At 42.5% G+C, this 21,670-nt stretch overlaps 1 long non-coding RNA gene across 2 annotated transcripts in view; it reads left to right on the top strand.

The window, feature by feature from the left end:
• Positions 1-21,670, top strand: part of LOC138453746 (uncharacterized) — a 326,084-nt gene that overhangs the window by 52,905 nt on the left and 251,509 nt on the right. The window contains exon 2 of one of the 2 annotated variants that reach the window (XR_011260513.1): positions 10,651-14,164. The exons of the other annotated variant lie outside the window; for it this stretch is intronic. This is a non-coding gene — a long non-coding RNA (uncharacterized lncRNA). Of the gene's footprint in view, positions 1-10,650; positions 14,165-21,670 lie in introns of those variants that run through there. 2 annotated transcript variants of the gene reach the window in all.

The following is a 21,670-nucleotide window of genomic DNA, read 5'->3' as shown; positions in this document are numbered from 1 at the left end:
GCTTGATTTTTTTTAAAAAGGATGAGCTTTTGGGACCCAGTTCTGTAAATGTATCGATTTATGTCTGCTAGATGAATTTTGCATAGACGTGTCTATGTTTTAAGTAATTTTGTCCCTTTGTGTCCATTTTTGTATTTGTAAAATAGCCATTAGAACAATTAATTCATGACATTTGTGATGTTGATTAAATATGGCAATCCCTTCCGCCATGGCGTAGTGCTCGTGCCCGATGGGTCGGAATTAGCCGCACTTTACTCCGTCGTGCAATGGCGGAAACGCTATTTACGCTATGGCGGTCAGGTCAGTTACTTTCCGCCAGGGTCGTAATGAGGGCCATAGTCATTTGTGTAAATGTTATTGATTAATTAACAACATAGGTATTAATTATCTAATGCAAGTTGGCTTTACCTTACCTATACATTAAATTTGAATTGCATAAGAAAATAAAGAAATGCACTGTTCATTCATGCAATGTGAGACAATATGCTTGATTTTTTTTAAAAAGGATGAGCTTTTGGGACCCAGTTCTGTAAATGTATCGATTTATGTCTGCTAGATGAATTTTGCATAGACGTGTCTATGTTTTAAGTAATTTTGTCCCTTTGTGTCCATTTTTGTATTTGTAAAATAGTCATTAGAACAATTAATTCATGACATTTGTGATGTTGATTAAATATGGCAATCCCTTTATATGACTTTATTCGAAATTAGCATTGTTGTTGGATGAAATATTGTTTTAGGGGCGGCTCATTTTATGTACATTGTAGTGCCACTTTGGTAGTGGTGGATTACTCTATGTTGAACAATTAACATTTATTAAAATTAACTAGCACTCCACTAAGGAATACTATGGCAAGACAGCAAGCCATGGGCAAAACAACAGCTATGAGGATGAAGACTTGCTCGTTGCTTCAAGTCGCACACTGAAAAGTGGAGCAGGGTTGTTTAGTGGAACTTGTGGTTGTTAAACTGATAGCTCTAAAACAATGACTGATATTGTAGGTGAGGTGTGACTGTCAGATAATCATGTTATTTTATGTTATGTTACTCAGATTTATATGAAAAGCCATTAGCATTTGTGCTGTTACGGTTCTTTTCCTTTTTCATGTTTTTAGGTCCTATTCCATATTTTTTAAATCCACAGTAGTTTAGGGGAGAGCTAATTTTCAAAAGGGCTGAGAGCTGCCAATATGAGAATTTGATGTGTTCTCCACCTTACCTTATAAATGCCAACATGAGTTTTTTTGTTCATCCCTACTCCCTGGGAGCCACCAAAATGAGAATGTTTTGGGTACCCTCCAATACCTGAGAGCTGCTACGTGCAAATGTTTTGGGTTCTGCCCAGTCCCTGAGAGATGCCAATATGATAATTCCATGGGTTCTTCCATGCAGCACTCAAGATCTACCCAGTATTAAAAGGAAGTTACCAGCAAGCACATAGGCAGTGGATTGTGTTGAAATAAAGAGATGGAGATGGAAGGCCCAGTTTAAAGCAAATGGTTTAGTAGTGTGTTTGATGTCAGGGAGAGATCTGATGGCGGGACGGGGCAAGAAGGGAGGAGGGGGAACAAGAATACGCTGGGGAACTGATGGCAATATTGAGGATGGTGCTAGATTGTAGCTTTTTCTTACTCAATTTAGTGAGGAATGTTGGTGTAATGGGCTTACAGGTGAGCATTCCGGGCATTTTGGATGGCAGTGTCTTCTAGCTCGCTTAAGCTGAACACCACCTCGTAATGCAAGCAATGTGTACCTTTATGCTGGAACAGATGATCGCATCCGCAACACCCATGTGTAGGAACAGTCAACCTTTTTCAACCCCCAGAGGGTCAGGGAACCAATGGAACACAGACCTGATAGCTAAAGCCAGTTGCGCTGGCTGTTGGTTCAGCCTCTTTCTCCTGCCGCTGTGCTACACATTTTGATGATACCTGCATCTCTAGATGTGCTGGCAGATGCTTCCTCTGCATCACCAGAAGAGGTTGCCATTGCAGCGGCGGATGACACGTGTGTATAAAAAGTTGGGAGATGCCACTGCCAAAGGTGCCTCGTATTCCACATCCTGTTGCTGACTGTCCGCTCACAATTGAAGTGCTGCCAAAGAGAAGCACTTGTTCCATAACAATAGTGGAGGAAGTTGAGGGGGGTCACTGAGAGAAACTTTTAAACAAGGAGTTATAACTAATACAATGGGTTTCCTGGCAAGCTGTTATTTGTGTTGTGGGGTGGTGTAAGGGATAGGAATTGTAAAAATGTTTGAAAAACACCAGTCAACTATCTGAAAGTCATTCACAAAGGGTTTCTCAAAGGGAGACTCAAACTTTAAGGAACTTTGCAAACCAAACACATTGTACAATAAAATGTCACAATCACGGAATGAAATGGCCAATAGAAAACCAGAAAATGTTCTAGGTGGCTATAGCACCAGTTCTCGTCCTGTGCCAATCAGCCCTGTCTCTCTCTCTCTAACAGCCAAGCACAACCAACAGAGAACCAGGAAGTAAGATGGTCCTTTGATCAAGCTACTAAATCTAATTTAACATTCAGCACATCTGATTGGCCCACTAAAGCTCTGTGATTTTTTGGATGCAGAGAGATCTTGTGTGAACACCAAATATCAAAGAAAATATTCAGCTTGCCTCCACAAGATTGATCTGGCACCAACTTCTAACTTAATTTTCTTGCCAGAGAACCGAAAAAAGATTTCAGTGACATCAGGCACCAGGTAGCACTCTTTTACACCATATCCCAAAATACACAACATTTATATGTACATCTCACATTATTTTGAGTGCTTGTGGCACCCTTTGTGGGTGTACTATAATAAAGATGCAAGTTCAACGCAGTATAAGAGAACTCCCTTATCAACTGCAAGAGTAGCAGTGTAAAAGGGGAGAGGCCTCTTTCTGATATCTGTGAAATAAAATCCTTAATCGGTAAGTACAATCAATCTTAGTTGCAGAATGAAATGCAGCAAATAGGCCCTAAAAGTTTGCTTTTTCTTTAAACGTGTGTTAGCATTTTGTGCGTGGCAAAGGTCCCTGTGGCTGGTGATTTAGTGCAGATCCAAGGCCAGTGCTGCGTGAAGTACACAGTGGTTGTTATTTTTCGAGGTCACAGATTAGAGCTCACAGGTTCCGCCAATGAATAAGTAATATATGACCATTTTATAATTAAAAATCATTTATGAAATACGATTCTCTAATGGAGCCGAAAAGAACCACAGTGGTTTTGAATCGCTCTGTAGAACATTTTCCCTGGGAAAAAGGTAAGAGTGTCCCTGATATGCAACATTTGTATAGTAGTATGTCAGTCCTTCAAGGCCCTGGTAGTGTCATGCTGGAGAGCCATTCTCATGAGAATCAGGCGACCAGGGCAGTTGATTAAAGTTCTGATGGTCGTCTCAAATGTTTCAATGACTTTACTTTCTGCTGTGGGAATTGGGGGTGGAGTGAGACATCTCAAGCTGCAATTGAGAGCGGTCTGGGAAGGTTTGTGGACCCAATTATTGATCGCAATAATGTTTTTCTATGAGGGTTCAAAGTGCGAAGTTCAATCAGCTTTGTGTGGGGAGATTTTTTCAAGTTGCATGATCACGAATACTAATTACTTGCATTGTATAAAAGTTCTAACCTTAGGGGCGTTTCTTTGACAGCGCCTTTTCATGCATTTCTGTTCCGTGATCTGTTTGAATTTGCTGTCCGGGCTGTGTCTGGGTCCCTGAATAGAACTGCGTTACTTCTTGCACCGGCGTACACTCCTTTTTGACTACTTTTGTAATATTTTGGTGGGTTTTTTGAGGCGACCCTGATAAAATTGTGGAGGCCCAAGCGAGATATCTCTGCCATTCGACCGAGGCGTGGGAATTCCAGCCATGCTTCTGGAGGAGTGTGGCACAGCAGTTGTTGGCCAGCACTAAGAGCTCGAGCCAGGTGAGGTCCGCGGATGCCACTTCCCAAAGGTATGCCTAGTCCTGCGCTGCCTTCACTCCGACGGAAGCGCAAGCTTTGAAAGGGAGACTCTGAGGTTGAGAGAAGTGAAGAATCTCCTAAAAGGATACGTGAGTGTACCTGTGCATGAAAGCGCGAGGTGTGGGAGGGACTTTTTTTATGGTGTATAGGACGCACCCTCATTAGTGGTGGAGGGAGATTGACCGTAGAAGTCCTACATGTTAGGTCTGGCATTCTGAAAGGGAGCAGGTAGATGGTGGTACATCTGTACTAGAGCACAGGGTTGCGTGTAAGTGGCAGACCTTGTAAAACGAGAATTGCGCGTAGTGCAGGCAATTGATATAGTTGCATCTTTTTATCTTTCTTTGGGAAACATTATTTTGGGGTATCTAGACAGTAGTGTTTTGTAAAGGTGTGAACAGAACTCCAGGTTGCCGCTTTGCAAGTGGACTCAAGAGGGACATTTGCAATGAAAGCTATGGAAGCCCCGGTGCCACGAGTGGAGTGTGCTCTTTCCTTGAAGGGTAGTTCTCTCTTAGCAAGAATGTAATAGAGAGTGATGCATTGTACAATCCATCTAGAAATAGTGGATTTCGAAACTGCATCTCCTTCTCTTCCTGCTGCCACCGAGCGCGTATGTGTTTCGTGAGTAGCGGCAGTTTGTTTCTTAATGTTGTGGAAATTGGTCGGAGTGCTCTTTTTGTCTGGTTTTCGAAAAAACAGAAGAGCCGGAGCCGATTTAACTTGTAAATAGGGCAAAGCCGCGTAGCGCAAGTAACTGATGCAGTTGAGCAAGAGGAGGAGTAACCGCTTTTTCTAACATACTAACATACTAACATAGAGCTTTGTTGTTAAGGTGGTGGGCCTGGGGAGAAAGCCAGTTCTGTACTAATACGATATAACAAGGTGGGCCTGTGGAGAAGGCCATTGTGTGCAAGCACTGAGTGTGAGGTGTGAAAGTGCGGGGCCTGTGGAACTAGAGTAATGGAGCAAAGGGGTAAGTATAAACATTGATCGAGTGGGACTGCTGGAAGAGGGAGTGAGAGTTTAAAGGTTTAAAATAATAAGGGGAAGAAGGAGAAAGGGAGAAGAGAATATTTCAATGGGAAGGAATAAGGCAGAGACAATGTCGTCCTATTGGATGGATGCTCTGTTTAATCAAATAATTGCCCTCATATCGTGATAAAATAGCAAAGTACCATTTTGATTGGGTACACCACACAGTGGGGGAGTATTATAAAGAATGGCCTGAGAGGGGACATCCGATAACGACACTATAGAAAGTATGTATTCATACTTGGCAGCAACTTACAAGGGGGAAAAACCTAAAACGAGAGGATATCCTAGGGCCTTGGAAACTGTATGAAGAAAAGGAAAAGAGACATAGAAAGGAAAAGAGGAGGAGGAGCAGGGAAGTGCACAGTCCCCTCCCTGTACAATACACCCGTTATTAAAACCAGCTGCAGGGTATACGAATCCTAAATGAGTGTCTCAAGCTAAGGAAGGAACACATAAAAAGAAAGAGGAGAGCGACACATGCATTATTATCAAGGACAAGAAAGGAAGGAGGAAATATTTAAATGACATAGAAAAGAATGCGCAGCAACAACTTGACAGTGTGTTCAAGGAAGCAAAAAAAGGGAAATAGAGGAGAAAGGAAAGGAACACGAGAAGGGAGCCAATGAACAGGGGTGGACAGCAGGACGCATAATGTTTAAAATAGACAAGTGGGGACAGGACGCAGACCATAGTGAAACTGATACGGCAGAAGAAGGGCACATCATATGGGACTGGGAGGTCAGTGGTGACAGTGATCATGGGAATGACAAAATGGACACACAGTCTGACAGACAGGATAAGGGAAAGGAGAAGAGAACAGAGAGAAGAGGAGGAAAGAGAAGAATCACTGGGTGACTGGCAAAATAGGCTTTCAGAGTAGGAAAACCAGAATAGAGGTAGTGAAAAGACCACAACGTGGCAACAAATACAGAGTTTGCACACAAATGCCCCTTTTACAGAAAGCGAGGGGCGAGGTTCATTGCATACCATGGCAGACAATGGACAGGGATAATTTAGTTTACAGTCTACCTTCATTAATGATGGGGGCAAGCAAGTGGATTTATGTTTTTGAAAAGGAGACAGCAGGAATCCCATTGGCCATAGGAGACATAAAAGGTTTATTTGGCAGTATTGGACAGAGAGAGAAATGACCAAATATGGGAACAGGCCAGATAGACTGGGATAAAAGTAAGCTCTAATATACATGATGGAGCACCCTTCAATAACTATCGAGCACATGTTTGGAAGGCTCTAAGGGAGCTGTATCAGATACGTCAGACATGGGTTCTATATTGGCTTGTAAACTGAAGCCTGATGAGGATCTCGTGGAATACATAAGATCCATACAAGAAATATGGACACAGGAAAATAAACAGTCATGGGACAAAACAATACCCTTGTTTTACCACAATTTAGTGAGGGGGCTCCCCGCAGATGTGCAGGTCTCTTTAGAAAAGATGTATTGACCCCACACTGACATTGACAGGGGTAAGAGTTGTTTGAAACAAAAGACAATGAAAAAGTAGAGGTGGTGTTTGAGCTGAGCATACCTTGCCTAGTACACATAAAAGAAAGGGGAGTGCACCAGATGACCCAGATAACAAAAAAGAAAGCACACTATTTTCAAGGGGATTTGGAAAAGGTGCCCAACGGTTTATGGACAACAGGACCCCATGATGTAGGAATACATAAAGGGGCAGGGGCAATACACATCAAGTTAAAAGGAGCACTATTGCCACGAGCAAAGCAGTACCCTCTTTCTCGAGAAGCATATGAGGACATATGTGAGACACTGCCTGCCCTATGGCAGCAAGCCACAATACAGGTGAGCGCATCACCTTGCAACAGAGCAGCTGTCTATCATATTAAGAAAGCAAAGGGAGTGACGTGGCATTGTATACAGGATTTACGCCTTCTGAATGACATTATTAAGGCAGAGTATCCATTGGTCTCCAACCCAGCAACAATTCTTTTGCAGGGTTCCTGCAGAGGCTTACTATTTCACAGTAGTTGACTTAAAATAATTCCTTTTTCTCCATTGCACAAAACCCAGACTCCAGGTATCTCACCGCCTTTACGTATCGCGGGACACAGTTCGAACATACTAGAATGCCTCAGGGGTACTGCAAAGGGCCAAACATCTTCAACAGAGTAATACAAATGGACTTCAGCAATTTGCAAGTTGCAAGCACAGCAATACTGTTCGTTGATGACTTATTGGTGTGCAGCCAGACAGAAGAGGAGTGTAGAAGGGACACAGTGACACTACTGACTTTACTACCAGACAAAGGATACAAAGTAGACAGAGAGAAATTACAATATTGTCAGAAAGAGGTTGTGTACTTGGGTCAGATTGTGTCAGCAAATAGTAGAAAAATAAGTAGGGACCATGCACAAGACTCCATGACCAAAAACAGTGAAAAAGATGCATCCGTGTTTTGGCCTGTGCAACTAACTGCAGTGCGTGGGTTTTTGATTATTCCACATACACCACGCCATTGTTGCAAGCACTAAAATAACCACAGAAAATGAAACACACATAAAATGGACAGCTGAAATGGGTGAAAGCTTTGATGAACTAAAACACGAGCTAGCAAATGCACCAGTGTTAGCAACTCCCATTTAAAAAGAGAAGTTTCACCTGTTCTCACATTCAGATGTAAAAGTAATCATAGCAGTACTGGCACAGAAAAATGGACAGGGACACAAGCCACTTTCATATTACAGTGGGACACTGGATGCAGCAATGCAGGGACATTTCCCATATGAGCAGGAACTTACTGCTGTTGCATTTGCTATTGAGAAGACTTCCAGAATAACTATGTGGTATCCAGTAGTTTTGTACATGGAACATGCATTATTTGCCATACTGGAGAAACCACAATCAACACTGACAACCCAGAGATCTTCAGGGTATGAGGTAATACTAACCAACCCAGGGATAGCATTACTGAGTAAACTACTAGAAATGTTACCACTCCCAGTAGAGTTAGCATTAATAAAGTGCAAAGCCCATACATGAGAGCAAAATTTTATTTCACTAGGGAACGAAAGAGCAGACAGAGCAGCAAGAAAAGCAGCATATATACCAGAGGGAACACATGTGCTGTTCCCTGGTGAAGAACAAATACCCCTAATAGCAGTATTACAATTGAGCAAAGGAAAAAATGCATTGCCAGAATACTTTAATGCAACCCCAATATTGCAGATAATTAAATTTCAGGGAGGAGCATCAGATGCTGAAAAAGAGCTGTGGGAAAAGCTAGGATGTTCTCTGTCCCCAACTGACTTGGTTTGGTGACATGATAGCAAAGGAAATGTTGACATGCCAAACAAATTGTTACAATTGGTATTGGAACAGCTTCTCTATACTACCCATGTATCGAAAGAGCATGTGGCTGCAAGGATAAGTGAAGACCGGTGTGTGCCAAATCTGTATGAATATGTCACTGAGTATGTAAATAACTGCATGATCAGTCACACATTGAGAGTTTTACAGAGAACATTGCTGTGACCGGAAGGCCCCTTCCGGCACTTGCATATGGATTATGTTGATATGCAAGAGTGGTGTACTTCTTAGAAGTACCTGCTTTTAGTTGTGTGTTCACAACACTCCTGGGACGACATTGGGCCACAAATAACCACAATTTGTCACAGATCAAATTCCTGGTATTAGAGGTTCTAACCAGAAACAATCCCCACGAGGACTTGGGCCTACGTCTTAATCGTAGAGAAACATTCTGGATCGATAAACTCTGTAGTTTGGTCCCCCATGGTTTGAACGAAGAGATAAATTACCATTGTTATATTTGAATCCATTTCTGCACGCTTATTTTGCTGGCTGTTGATGTTCCTGTTGTGCTCATACCAATACTGACCAATATGTTTAAAACGTTTAAGACATAATGCATCACTAGGATTGCTTGTGATCTTTGTATTCTCCTCGTCCAACCTCCCGGACCTTGGTCTGGGACCCAAGGTGCTGCCTCCTGTGGGCAACACCACTTTGGACGAGGATATGCCTAATGAATTCTGTCTGTTGACCTTTCTTTACTTTTCATGACTGCGCATATTTGTACCAGCCTTGCCTATGCACTAATTTTCAACATAGTGCATCCCGCTAAAACTTGTATTTTGCATTTTGTATTTTGTTTTGTTTTCTGCTTTACTTCCAATATTTTAGATACATCCACACTTGTCTGTTTATTTCATCACCCATGTTCATCATACTTGAGTGTTTTTTCTATCTCTATGAAAATCTCCACATTTTAGGTTCTAGCTAAATTTGATTTTTAGGATGCATTTCACCCTAGCATGCCTCTAAATTGGTTAATTTGTGTAATGTTGCAGGCCCACACCTGTAATGCAGCGTGATCCGCGAGCACCAGCCACTTAATGGCGCTTGTGAGTCACGTGTACTATAACACGAGCGGTCGTCCAGGCAACCGCCTAAACACTGCTCAGTGGAATCTAAGCACGGCGGCTACACGAAGGAGCTTTTCTGTGCTCCAGATGCGTTAAGGTACGCGACTTTCTCGCCGCGATTTTCGCTAGCATTTCCATTTCACTCTGCCTTTATCACAGATCCTGTCAGACACGCTGACATTCTGAACCCGACCTTTGTTTCCAAACAGATTTCACTCTGAAACACGTACGTGTTAACATTACGGCTGCCTGCTGCATGCCGCACCGATGCACCCTACTGTGGGCAGCTTTAACGCTTGTCAGCTCCCATACAAATCTTCCAAGGTAAAACCAGTTGTTGTTCTGATTCTCATTTTGTATTTGGTTACCATTAATCCACTTACTATGTTACCTTTTTGTTTTTCTCTATTTTATGAACATGTGTGGACTTGCTACTAATCGGTATGTTTTCATTATTTATATCACTGTTTGTATTGTGTGTATTATAATCGGCATATTATTTTTTCAATGTTGAATTACATAGACTTGCCCTGATGAAGGAAAAATGTTCCAAAATGCATTGGCTTTAGTCTGAAATATATATGGGTTGTGGCAAATGCTCCCTCACTAAGGAAATATTAGTGACAGCTTTATTCTTCCAATAAAATACTATATGAAAATCAACTGACAACCTCATCTTTATTATTTACCAACCTTGAAGTACTCCTGTGATACCCTGATAAGAACTATATTTTTGAATGTCTTGACTGAATGCCCGGATCCGGGCCCTTTTTGAGAGCGGTTGTGTGACCTTGTATTCTTACTTGGTCTTTAGCTGTTGGTAGAATGTGTATGAAGACAATTTTGTACAATTAACACAATGCTTCAAAATTAGTAAACCTGGCAAAAGGTGGTGAAGTATGTCACTGAGGGAAATTACAAATAAGAGACCATAAAAGATTGCAATGCACAACTAAAGGAGGGCAAGGTGTCCCCTGGTGCCACACAAGGCCGTAGATGAGGATTGAAGGAGCAGTATGGAATGGGAAAAAATAGGAGGGGAAATAATGCAGTGTCATGCTGAAGGAATGGTAGGCGTTGAGTAAAACATGGCAGCCAAGGTTAATGACAGCTGCTGAGCAACTTGGGGAAAATATGTTCATGTGTTAACGTGGTTACATGAAAAACATCAAAGAGTTGACATAAAGATCTTCACACAATTTCCTTTGTGTTTCAGGTCAAGTGGGTCATTTTCATGGGGACTAATTTGGGCTGCGCCAAGGTGGTGAATGCAGCGCTGAAGCGGGGAACAGCAGCAGTGATGGATTTTTGGTGGGCCTGCAGATCCAAAGCACATGCCCAGCTTCCGCCTGACTGGAATGGAGTGTGTGCCCTTGTCACCTTGCACAGCCCTACACCTGTGGTGCCTCAAAATAGCACTGCCATGAAGATTGCACTGCAGGGAAAATGGTGCAACAAAATGAGCAGCAAAAAATAACAAGGAGGAGAAAACGAGAGCACAATTATTTCTCAATAAAGAGCGCAGAAACCCTGTCTGCTATCCCAGATGAGTATCATTTGTTCTCCATTGCTGCCACCTTTTTCACTTCACTTTACTGTTGCTTCCAGCAGTACAGGCTGCAGCAAAATCGAAATGATTGCAGCTGACTCGATATGAGTTATTGCAACTGGCCAATTCAACATCAAAAGGTTTGAATGCAATTAAAGAAGAGATGAGTGCTTTGCGCTTGGCAGCCCTTCAGAATCATTTTGTCTTGGACCTCTTAACAACCATCAAAGGAGGTGTCTGTACCAAATTTGGGACAAATTTCTGTACGGCCATACCAATGGTGAGGCCTCTAAAGGAACTCTAAATGCAGCCATACAAGAGATACAGACACTTCAGGGAAAGATGACAAGCGAAGTCAATGGAGTGCAAACAAAAGACTGGCTGGACAAAATCTTCAGACTTCCGGATTGTTTTGAGTGACTGTCCCTGTGTTGGTTCTCATTCTCATCACCTTCTGTGTCTTTAAGAACATTTTAAAAGAATATTTCAACAAGCAAAAAGGACGTTTGATATTAACCCAGAGTGTTGACAAAAAAGGTTTTGAAATGAAGAGCAGAAACAAAATAATGAGGAAAGATGAAGAGGACGATCCTGTTGGATGGGGTTTTACACAGCCTGCAGATGCTGAGAATTATAAAGAGTTATGGATTCAATGTCTAAAGGATGGGACAGGGTGTGTATGGGTGGGGGATGATTTGAACTGTTGGAAGAATTTGTCTGTGGCCTTTGACCTAGTCGATCACCAAATACTCACCAAACACCTCTCTTCAGCTGCTGCATTCTACGAGCATGCCTCCAATTGGATTCGGTCCTTCCTATCGGACAGAACTACCATGGTCTTCGCGCCATCAGGCGGAGCCGTGGCGGACCCCGTCACCATCCAATGTGGAGTCCTCTAAGGTTCCTGCATCTCCCCTTCGCTTTACAACATCTCACCAAGCTCCTCTTTGACCGCCTTGATGACCTGGAATCACATATACTAACTATGCCGACGACACTTAGGTCCTCATTGCGCTGACGGGGAGTTACGAGGAAGATGTTGCTAAACTAAACGAGATCTACCTCGAAATCCAAGCATGGATGGCCACCCATAGCCTCTGCTTAAACGATGATAAGACGGAACTGCTGATAGTCGGCTCACAGGCCCGTCTCAATAAACTCGACCCCAGATACCAATCCTTTGTTATTGATGGCAACATCATAAAAGTATCAAAAGAAGTCAAAACATTGGGTGTGTATCTTGACTCAACTCTCTCCCTCAAAAAACAAATTAACGCCACCATCTCAGCCACAGCCTACACCGATAAAATGATCAATGCTTGCAAACCCTTCTTGTTCACCAACAGTCGTCTCACATTGGCTAGGTCCCTCATATTGTCTAAATCAGACTACTGTAACACACTCTTCCTCAGATCCACAAACCACAACCTGAACAGACTACAGATACTTCAAAACAACGCTCTTAGATGTGCCCTTAATCTCCCACGTAAGACCCACATCTCCTCCGCTAGGAAGGAATTCCACTCGCTCCCTATTCGGGAAAGAATTCATCTACGAACACTGGTCATTACTCTTAAATGCCTCTACCTGACAGCCCACGCTACTTATCTGATAAATTCATGAGACAGTACTCTACCAGACCAACTAGATCCCCCTACTTACACCAACCGAACACCCCAAGATTCAACCTAAAAACAGCTGGGGGAGCTAGCTTTCCTGTTCTAGCAGCTAAATCATGGAATGCTTAGCTATAACAATCAGAGCTGACACCTCGTTCTGGTTGTTCCGAGCCAAAGTAAAGAACTACTTACTACTCAGCAACAGATTGTTATCTACACTTAGCCCTGATTGCTCTATATCCAAGTACCCTTGTATCTAAATATATACCAACAGGGATGCTACCCTACTACACGTATCCTTGCTAAGTGCAGTGTCTGTTATCGACCACACTTTAACCTGGTCTTTTAATCTAACTATTGTACTGTATCACACTATGTTATTGTCTGTATGTGCAACCTTCTGCAACACTGCTGCTCCTAGGTCAATGTACCCAGTTACCTCAGCGTTTGGCTGTGCTATACAAATAAACAAACTAAACTAAGGAGACTAGTGGTGACATGACTCAAATGAAAAAAATGTGGATGAATAAAGATGAAGTAGCTAAAAAGGAATGAGAGGCTCAAAAAGATTGAGTTATTAATACATTAAGTGGGCAATAATGTAATAAAGATGCAGGTTCAACACAGTATGAAGGAACACACTTATCAACTGCGACAGTAGCACTGTAAAAGGGAAGGGGGCTCTTTCTGATATCTGTGAAATAAAATCCTTAATAAAACAAATCCATAACTACAGGGGCACAGGTAAGTATAATCAAATTTAGTGGCAGAATGAAACGTGGTAAATAGGCCCCAAAAGCTTGCTTTTGCTTTAAAAGTGTGCTAGCATTTTGTGTGCTGCAAATGTCGCTGTGGCTGGTGATTTAGTGCAGAGTCTGTGATCCGAGACCACTGCTGAGCGAAGCACACAGTAGTTGTTATTTTTCGAGGTCACAGATCAGAGCTCACAGGTTCTGCCAACGAATAATACATGACCATTTTATAATTCAAAATCATTAAGTAAATATGATTTTCTAATGGAGCCGAAAGAACCAGAGTGATTTCAAATTGCCCTGTAGAACATTTTCCCTGGGAAAAGGGAGTGTCCCCAATCTGCAACATTTGTATAGCAGTATGTCTGTGGTTCAAGGCTCTGGTGGTGTCATGGTGGAGAGCCAGTCTCATTAGAATCAGTATGAGGTAACCAGGGCAGTTGATTAAAGTTCCGCTGGTCGTCTCTAATGTTTCAATGACTTAACTTTGTGCTGTGGGAATTGGGGTTGATTTTGATGTCACAAGCTGTAATTGAGGGTGGTGTGGGAAGGTTTGTGGACCCAATTATTGATCACAAAGTATGTTTTTCTATAAGGGTTCAAAGTGCGAAGTCCAATCAGCTTTGTGTGGGGAGATTTTTTTAATGTTGCACGATCACGAATACTAATTACTTGCATTGTATAAAAGTTCTAACCTTAGGGGCGTTTTCTTTGACAGCACTTTGTCATGTAGTTCTGTTCCGTGATCTGTTTGAATTTGCTGTCCCAGCTGCGTCTGGGGCCCTGAATAAAACTGTGTTACTTCTTGCACCAGCGTATACTCCTTTTTGACTACTTTTGTAAAATAATGGTGGGTTTTTCGAGGCGACCCCCAATACACTGTCTTGCCTTTGTGTGAAAATATCATTGGAAAAAAACGAAAAGGGTTATTATTATTTGTATTGTTGTTATGTGTCTGTGGCTAAAAATAGCCTTTTGGACCATTTAAAAAGAAAAACACAAAGTACACATATAACACGAAGAAGGGAAAAGAAGAAATATACAAATACATCATATATTACTGGTGTAAAATAAAAGCAGGACAAAGCAATACAGCAGTGACATCGTAATCAATAAAAAGACGTTAATCAATACTCTAATATTCAAATATTAACAGATGTTTAGTGAAACATATGTGTAAGCACATCATTTCAACCTGTGAGCAATGATACCTCTCATCATGACACCCCTATGTTCTTAATTTTCTGCAATGCCAATGACTAGATATGTTGTGCCGTAATTACAATGGAATCAGCTGAGTGTATAAGAGACCAAAATTGGTCCGATTGAATGAAGTCCATGTGCAGCAGAAGCCACATATTGCTTCAAATAAGATTTCTTTAGGTCAGGGAATCCCGTCAGTTTGCGACTAGATGATTCATTACAGAGTGTACATAAGCGGCAATAATGCAATTCATGAGGTGTTCCTGACCATGCCCTGTGTACTCATACACTGGGAGAATGTTGAATTATAAGTATGTAATAAAACGTCTCAACAAGAGACTGTGATACTTTGTTAGAGAGCTCCGGAGAGCACCAGGAATGTGACCCTGAGCCGCATAGAAGCAATATCGTTTCCTGCGTGCTAGAGAGGAGATGGATTGCGATCTATCCCAATTTACAGATCTAGTTTTTCGTAATTTACTGAATGGAGAAGTCTCATTGGCTTTAGGCAAAGATGCTTCAATGCCTATCAAGCGCAACAATACAGTCTTCACCAGATCTCGATAGGCCAAATTGTCCTGCTTTGAGTAGTGCTTCATCCTCCTCTAAATCCCATCTGCTGGGGACTGAGTCATGTCTTAGACTTCACCCATCTATTCGGCTAATTTAATACAATAGTAGCAAAAATCTTGCTACTAGAGTCCAGCATGGACAGGAGGCCAAAGTTTCAGGGGTTTGTAAAACTGCCCCTTTTGTGCCCCGGGATGAGGAGCAACTGGCGGCAACTACTGGGTATATACCCGGGGCCATTATGCGAGAAAAAAGTAAGAATAATATCTCTGCCCATAAGCTCGGGTTTCTCTTGATAACGGTATATCATTTTCCAATTTGCCGAAGTTCTGTTGTTTTTATGTGCCACAACCACTGCTTGTAATTTCGTCGCAGTATACTTAATTCAGTGTTTTTTCCGGCTATTATGTGAGTAGGTTTGCGGTAATACTTCCTCATATTGTCTACAGCAATGTCAAAGAGGGCTGTGTGCTTTCTACCTTGATTGTTTGTCTGTCGTCTGCTAGGAGGTTTGGGGAAAGGATTCCCATCTATTCTCATGAAGCATATCCCTAGGTTCTATTAGTTAGCAGGACATTTATTCTCTTCACATTAGCTGTTGACCACGATATTAGGTTACCCTGTACATTGCTTGATAGCTGAGAAGTCGGGCCACCTGAAGCAATATTTTTATAGGACCGTCGCATAATTTTTAATATTGCGTGGTCTCTCAGTGAAGTAAAGTCCACTTTCTATGCTATCACACGCGCACGCATATGGTGGGAAGCAAATATGCAATCTAGACAAGAGGTACTTTTCCCACTAGGTCAGGTGATCAAGGTTAGCAGGGACGCGCATCCATTTGGTTAATAAGATATTAACATGTCCGACCATAGCCTTCCCTTACTCAGCAGCTTTTTCTGATTAACGGTACATTTGTTGTTCTTAATGTTAATGAGTTCACTAGGGAACTCATCTTGCAATCATTACTGCTCCTGGTGCTTTTCCTTGCCTGCCCCTCAAGATCCTGCTCATACATTCCACAAGATCTAGAGTACACGCCCCATCTGAGGGGTCATACAGAGTGAAGGCCAGTGAAGGCCAGTGTTTTTACATTATGGGTGGGCAAATCACTTATCATGATACGAATACATTCTTTAGTTAGCAAATGGCTTTTCACTCCAATACAAAGACCTCCCCTGGGTCACCCCACATTTTCTTTTAAGGCCTTGCCCGAAGGTACAGAGTATCTATGGAGCATCACATCTTGTCTAAGCCAAGTTTCCCATAAGAAGAGCATGTCAGCAGAACGTACAATGTATTTTCCTTCTGAATGGTTAATAAATAATGTATGCTCATGCGAGTTCCAGGAGAAGAGCTCCAGAGGACGCTATATACTTGACGGTCAATGTGGCCTGTCAGAGTTCAAATTCACCACCCAGTGATTACCTTCTGGGTGTGTAAATCCACCTTTCGGATTCATCTTTGACAAAGAGCGATTCATATCAGTTGCAGTCGAAAATGCCAATTTACTTTATATTGTTTACGTTAGCTTTATATAGCGGTTCGAAAGATGCTATAATTCTATACTTCGGTAGGGATAGCTGTATTTCGAAACCCAACTGTAATATTGACAGCGAAAAGAGCCATATTCGGTCAACAATGACCGGCGATACAAAAGTGGCACTAGCCCAGTTAATACAGCTATCCAGATCCGGTAGCTCAATGCTGCCTGTGTCGTTAGAAGAAATAATTCTTAGTTCAGGTATTTGGTGCAACAGAAATAGGACATGAGAACGATTCATGAACAGGCTCTCAATGGTGGCAGAGGCTTCCATTATTCCTATTGATTTAGCAGCAGGCCAACAAACCAAAGGTTGTGGTAATGGCTTTGAATAATCCCTCTCACTGATGTGCAAAATATTGCCTGTGCTGTGGTTCATACCAGGCATTTCCCTAATAGTTGGTGCCATCTCACCATATGTTCCTGCCTGAGTCCAACCAGGATACATGCCTTGCTCCAAGGGTGCAGGCATGTCAGTGTAGCTAGCAAGTTGAGTATTCACAGGGCTTGATTTGCACAACCACAATGGTAATGTTGCAGAATGGTTGGGGTTTCTCACGAAAGTGGCTCTGCACACACAGTTCACATGTTTTAATTGAATTTGGTTTGTGGGGTCTCAATTTAAAAAATGAGGCGAGCTTGTTGGTTCCATTTTTGCCATTGGTTTTTTAATGATACTAAAGGTGCAGACACGTGTTTCGACCACTTAGGGGTCTTTATCAAGGCAGGTGGGTTTATTTCATGTACGATGGTGAAGGGTGGCCGTATTACGTGGCATGGTACTGTGCACTGATCAATGCTTCTTAATGTGGCTGATGCCTTGCATAACGTCTGATCTCAGGCCGGTAGGATCAAATGGTTGTGGTAATGGCTTTGAATAATCGCTCTCGCTGAAGTATCAAATATTGCCTGTGTTGTGGTTCATACCAGGCATTTACCTAATAGTTGGTGCCATCTCACCATCTGTTCCTGCCAGAGTCCAACCAGGATACATGACTTGCTCCAGTGGTGCAGGCATGTCAGTGTAGCTAGCAAGTTGAGTATTCACGGGGGCTTGACTTTGCACAACCACACTGGTCATGTTAGCTGATCTTACCAGAAGTGGCTCAACTGTTTTAGATCTACCCCCTCTTTACGGCACTTGCAACCATTTGTCCATGGTACCTATCAAGTGTGGATTAGATGTCAGGGCGGAAGTCGAGGCACATTCAGCCACATTTTAGACTTTAGTGCGTAACAGGCTTGACTTTCCATGTATATGATGTCAGATCGGTTTGCTGTTGCTAATTCCTTCTGTTTTGATTCCCTTGCCGGCAATAGGGGAGTTTTCCTTTTATTCACCACATGATTTTGTTTTGAACTTGAATACAGAGATTCTATGGTTGTTTGGTCTGTAGGGGGCCTTAATGCCACCACCTCATTTAGCCAATGTTCTCATTTTGTGTCATTACCAGAGTGTTGGGGGCGCAGGTGAAAATAAAGAGTTGGGATCAAGTTCTTGCCCCTTTAAATAGTGTGAATTATCCTTGTTGTTGCTTGGACGTTTCGAAGTAATATACTCCAAGCTTTGTGCTATTATGATATCCACCACCAGGCCGGAATATTTTTAGTAGCCCGTTGCTGTTGTGTTAGTGATGAGCATAAGCCAAATATGGCGTCAGTGGACTCCTACAATTGCATTTATGCTCGGCATAAAAGATATGTCTTCCTGTACCGTAGGCAATATTTTTGATCTTATTTCTACTGGTGAATTACAAGAGTCAGTTTCATCAGAAGAGGAAATCATGTTACATTCTAAATCAGGACTAGCCGAGAGATTAGTGCTGGGATCGTTGCCGGAAAGCGTGTCTCATTTGTAGTAGCCTGAGGGAGACCCACTTCAAAGGACTATCGGTGCATAATAAGGCAAAGATTTAATAGTGAATTGTTGTTGTCAATGGCAATGGAGGGGAACGGGGGAAATAATCATCACCGTTGGATTGTTCAGATCAGTTTTCTTAGTTGGCATACTGTTGACTGACGTAAAAAAAACAATCGTTTTTGTTCGGTGTGAAGGAACCTTAGGAGTTTTGCAGCGAGGTTACTGTGGAGAGTCTGAATGTGTACTAGGTGTGGTAACTGCTCACCCCTTTACCACTGCCATAAAAATGTATACAGGGCCCGTGCTAACTGTTTGCTGGTGCGCATAGCGACTGCTGGTCTACCCACCCTGCTGCGTAATACATAAGAGCTAGGTAGGGGAGGTTTAGTCGGTTCCCGTCGGCTTTTATTTAGGCCAGAATTATCATGATGAGAGGATCAAAGGTTAAACTCTCACAGAAGTTAATCTAAGAGCCAAAAGCTCAGTTCAGAAATAATAACTTGAAACATGTATCTCATCCACCAGTCCCGCACGGACTGCGCAGACGGCACCAACCTTTCCTCCAAATTCCACTCCAAGAGCTATGGTTACAAAGTATACAAATGTAAAATTGAAAATGCCAACATCAATATTAAAGCAATTACAGAACATTATGCATAAAACCATGATTGGTATTTATTGTTTAGTGTTTGATCTACTATGGCGCTGGTAGTAAGAGTGTGTTTTGGTGCAAGATGGTGAATCTTGCAAGTGTTGTTTATATTTTGTATCTAGGTGTTGTGGCTCTGTTCGGGGCTGCATAAACTGCACAAACCTCTCTTCGGAGCTCCACTCCAATACGCGCGTGCTGATGCACACACAGGTGGGTTTTAAGCAATAAAGTCAGGTGTTGGTAAACGATCACCATTCCAGGAAAAGCAAAGTTGAAGAGCTGGGTAAGCCATCTGAGCCTGGGGCTTTTCCTAGTTGCTGCGCCCCCACTGCCTTTATTACTATCTCCTCTGTGATTACACCCACCATTACCTCTCTGCCTTCTTCTGAAAGGGTGGGCAACCGCACTTTACACAGAAAGTTTGTTGCCTCCCCTTTGTCTCGCGCGAATAGAGATTCTCATAGACAGACCTGAGGACACACGGTTTGTCTGCTTCTCAGTGAAATATGGTGCCTCAACCATCTCTCAGTTCACTAATTCTATGATTGGCTTGTCTTGATTTTAATTAGAAGGCCCAAAGTTCTGAGGGTTTGTTACTCGTTTCATAGAACCTATCACCTGCCCTGTGGATTAGAAATTCTGTACGGTTGGATTGCAGAGCCAATTGCTTTCTAACCTCTTATAATTTTCTCAGGGTTTTCCCTGTGATCTTGGCTTTATTTGCTCCTTCTAAGTATGGGATCTACTAAAGGAGCTTGCTTTTTTCTATATGTTTGTGTTTTTTTAGCTGTGCCACTTTCCCAATAAGTGAACACCTAATTGTTGCCTTAAAGACATCCCAGATGAACTGAGTCGGTAAATTCTTCTTCCTGTTTTCTCTGAAACAAATAGCTGCTTAGAGTTGATGATCTTTTACAAATACCAGGGCTCAGCTTCCATGTACAGGGGTAAGCTTCTTGTTCTAGCACATTTAATGAACACATGATTGGGGCATGGTCCGAAATTGTAATAGGCCTATTTCTGTAATTCGACTAGTGTGTGTTATATCTTCGTCCACTAGGATATGATCTATCCGTAAATATGCATATCTCCTATCAAGATAATTGGTCCTTCCACCGCAGTTTGTAGTGTGGGGTGGAACGATCTCATGAAATTGTTTGGGCCGTGTTTGGGCACCATATTGAGCCGAGAGTCATAGGTTTATTCTGTATCTTGCCTTTTAATATTAAGTATTGTCACACCTTATCTGACAGCTTTGACTTTAACTGTAACGCTGTCCCCAAAAGAATAACTACCCCGTTTCTCTCCTTTATCCCAGAGGCAAAGTATTCTGTGTACCCTGATAGCAAGTGTGTCTCTTAGATCTCGTCGATCTGTGTCTTTTGATCCTTTAGTAATTTTATCTGCTTCAACCTCTTATGTGGGGAGTTAAGTCCCCTTATGTTTATCCAGCTTACTCTGAATGTCTAATGTTTGAGTGTCCCTGCTTATTTCTACTTTTGTGCCTAGTCTCTGTCAGGTCTCAATAAAGCCCATTTTTTAACTCTCTGTATAAGATTCTTGACTGCCGATCCAGTTGTGGTATTCTGTTTTCTCAGTCGTCTGCTGCTTCACCTTCCAAAACAGTGATAACTTCCCCCTTGTGTGTCCCTCCCTTCCCCCACCTCTTCCCTCACCCCCCACATATTTGTATCCACCTCCCACCAACAATAAGGTCTGCCTTAGCAATATTGTCAGCAGACCAGACTTATTGAGGGCATGGAATGAGAACCTCCCCTCGATGATGTGCCATAGATTGGGTTCCTGCCTCTTCTTCTCGCCTCCCCCTCCTCCCGGACATAACAATTGGATCATATTTGAACAGTGGGTATAGAAAGCCTGCCTCCCCTCACATTCCATGTTCGGTCTCATTTTGACCCAATGCAGTCTAGATGCGACTCTTTCCCGTGGGCACCACACCTTTTTCCATGTTCAGTGTTCCATGGCAGTGTAGACCAAGTTCAGGTTCTACACACAGGCCCTCCAAGCCTGCACCCAGGGACATGTGCATCCCCTCCGCCACTCATAGTGGGGATTAATCTCCCATGTCAGTGCCCCATGGTTTCTTGTTCGTGTTCCCCTGAATTCCTCCTTGAGCGCAGAGTAAGTGTCACTTATGATACTTGGGCAATTAGAGTCAGCTCCTCCTTGGTATGCTTGCTGTTTTCGTTGATCAGTTCCACGTTACAGCTCCTCCGCAGGTCCTTCTACATACTTGAGCCCCAGGACAGAGAACGCTTCCTAGGTCATCGTCACCCTATGGCTCTTGTCATTCCATGTGAACATGAGACTAAATTGGAAGTACCATCTGTATATGACCTTTGCCTACCTCGGCTTCTCTGTCACTCACCTGAACACAATTCTCTTCTGCAGTGTTAGTGGCAAGAGATCTTGGTAAATTGTAGTGATTGTCCTGGGAAAGACATCACATCCATGACCCTTTATTTC

The sequence above is a fragment of the Ambystoma mexicanum genome, chromosome 4p (genome assembly GCF_040938575.1).
Source record: "Ambystoma mexicanum isolate Mex_15411 chromosome 4p, UKY_AmexF1_1, whole genome shotgun sequence".
Taxonomy (NCBI): Eukaryota; Metazoa; Chordata; class Amphibia; order Caudata; family Ambystomatidae; genus Ambystoma; species Ambystoma mexicanum.
This window is presented reverse-complemented; position numbering and strand designations above follow the sequence as displayed.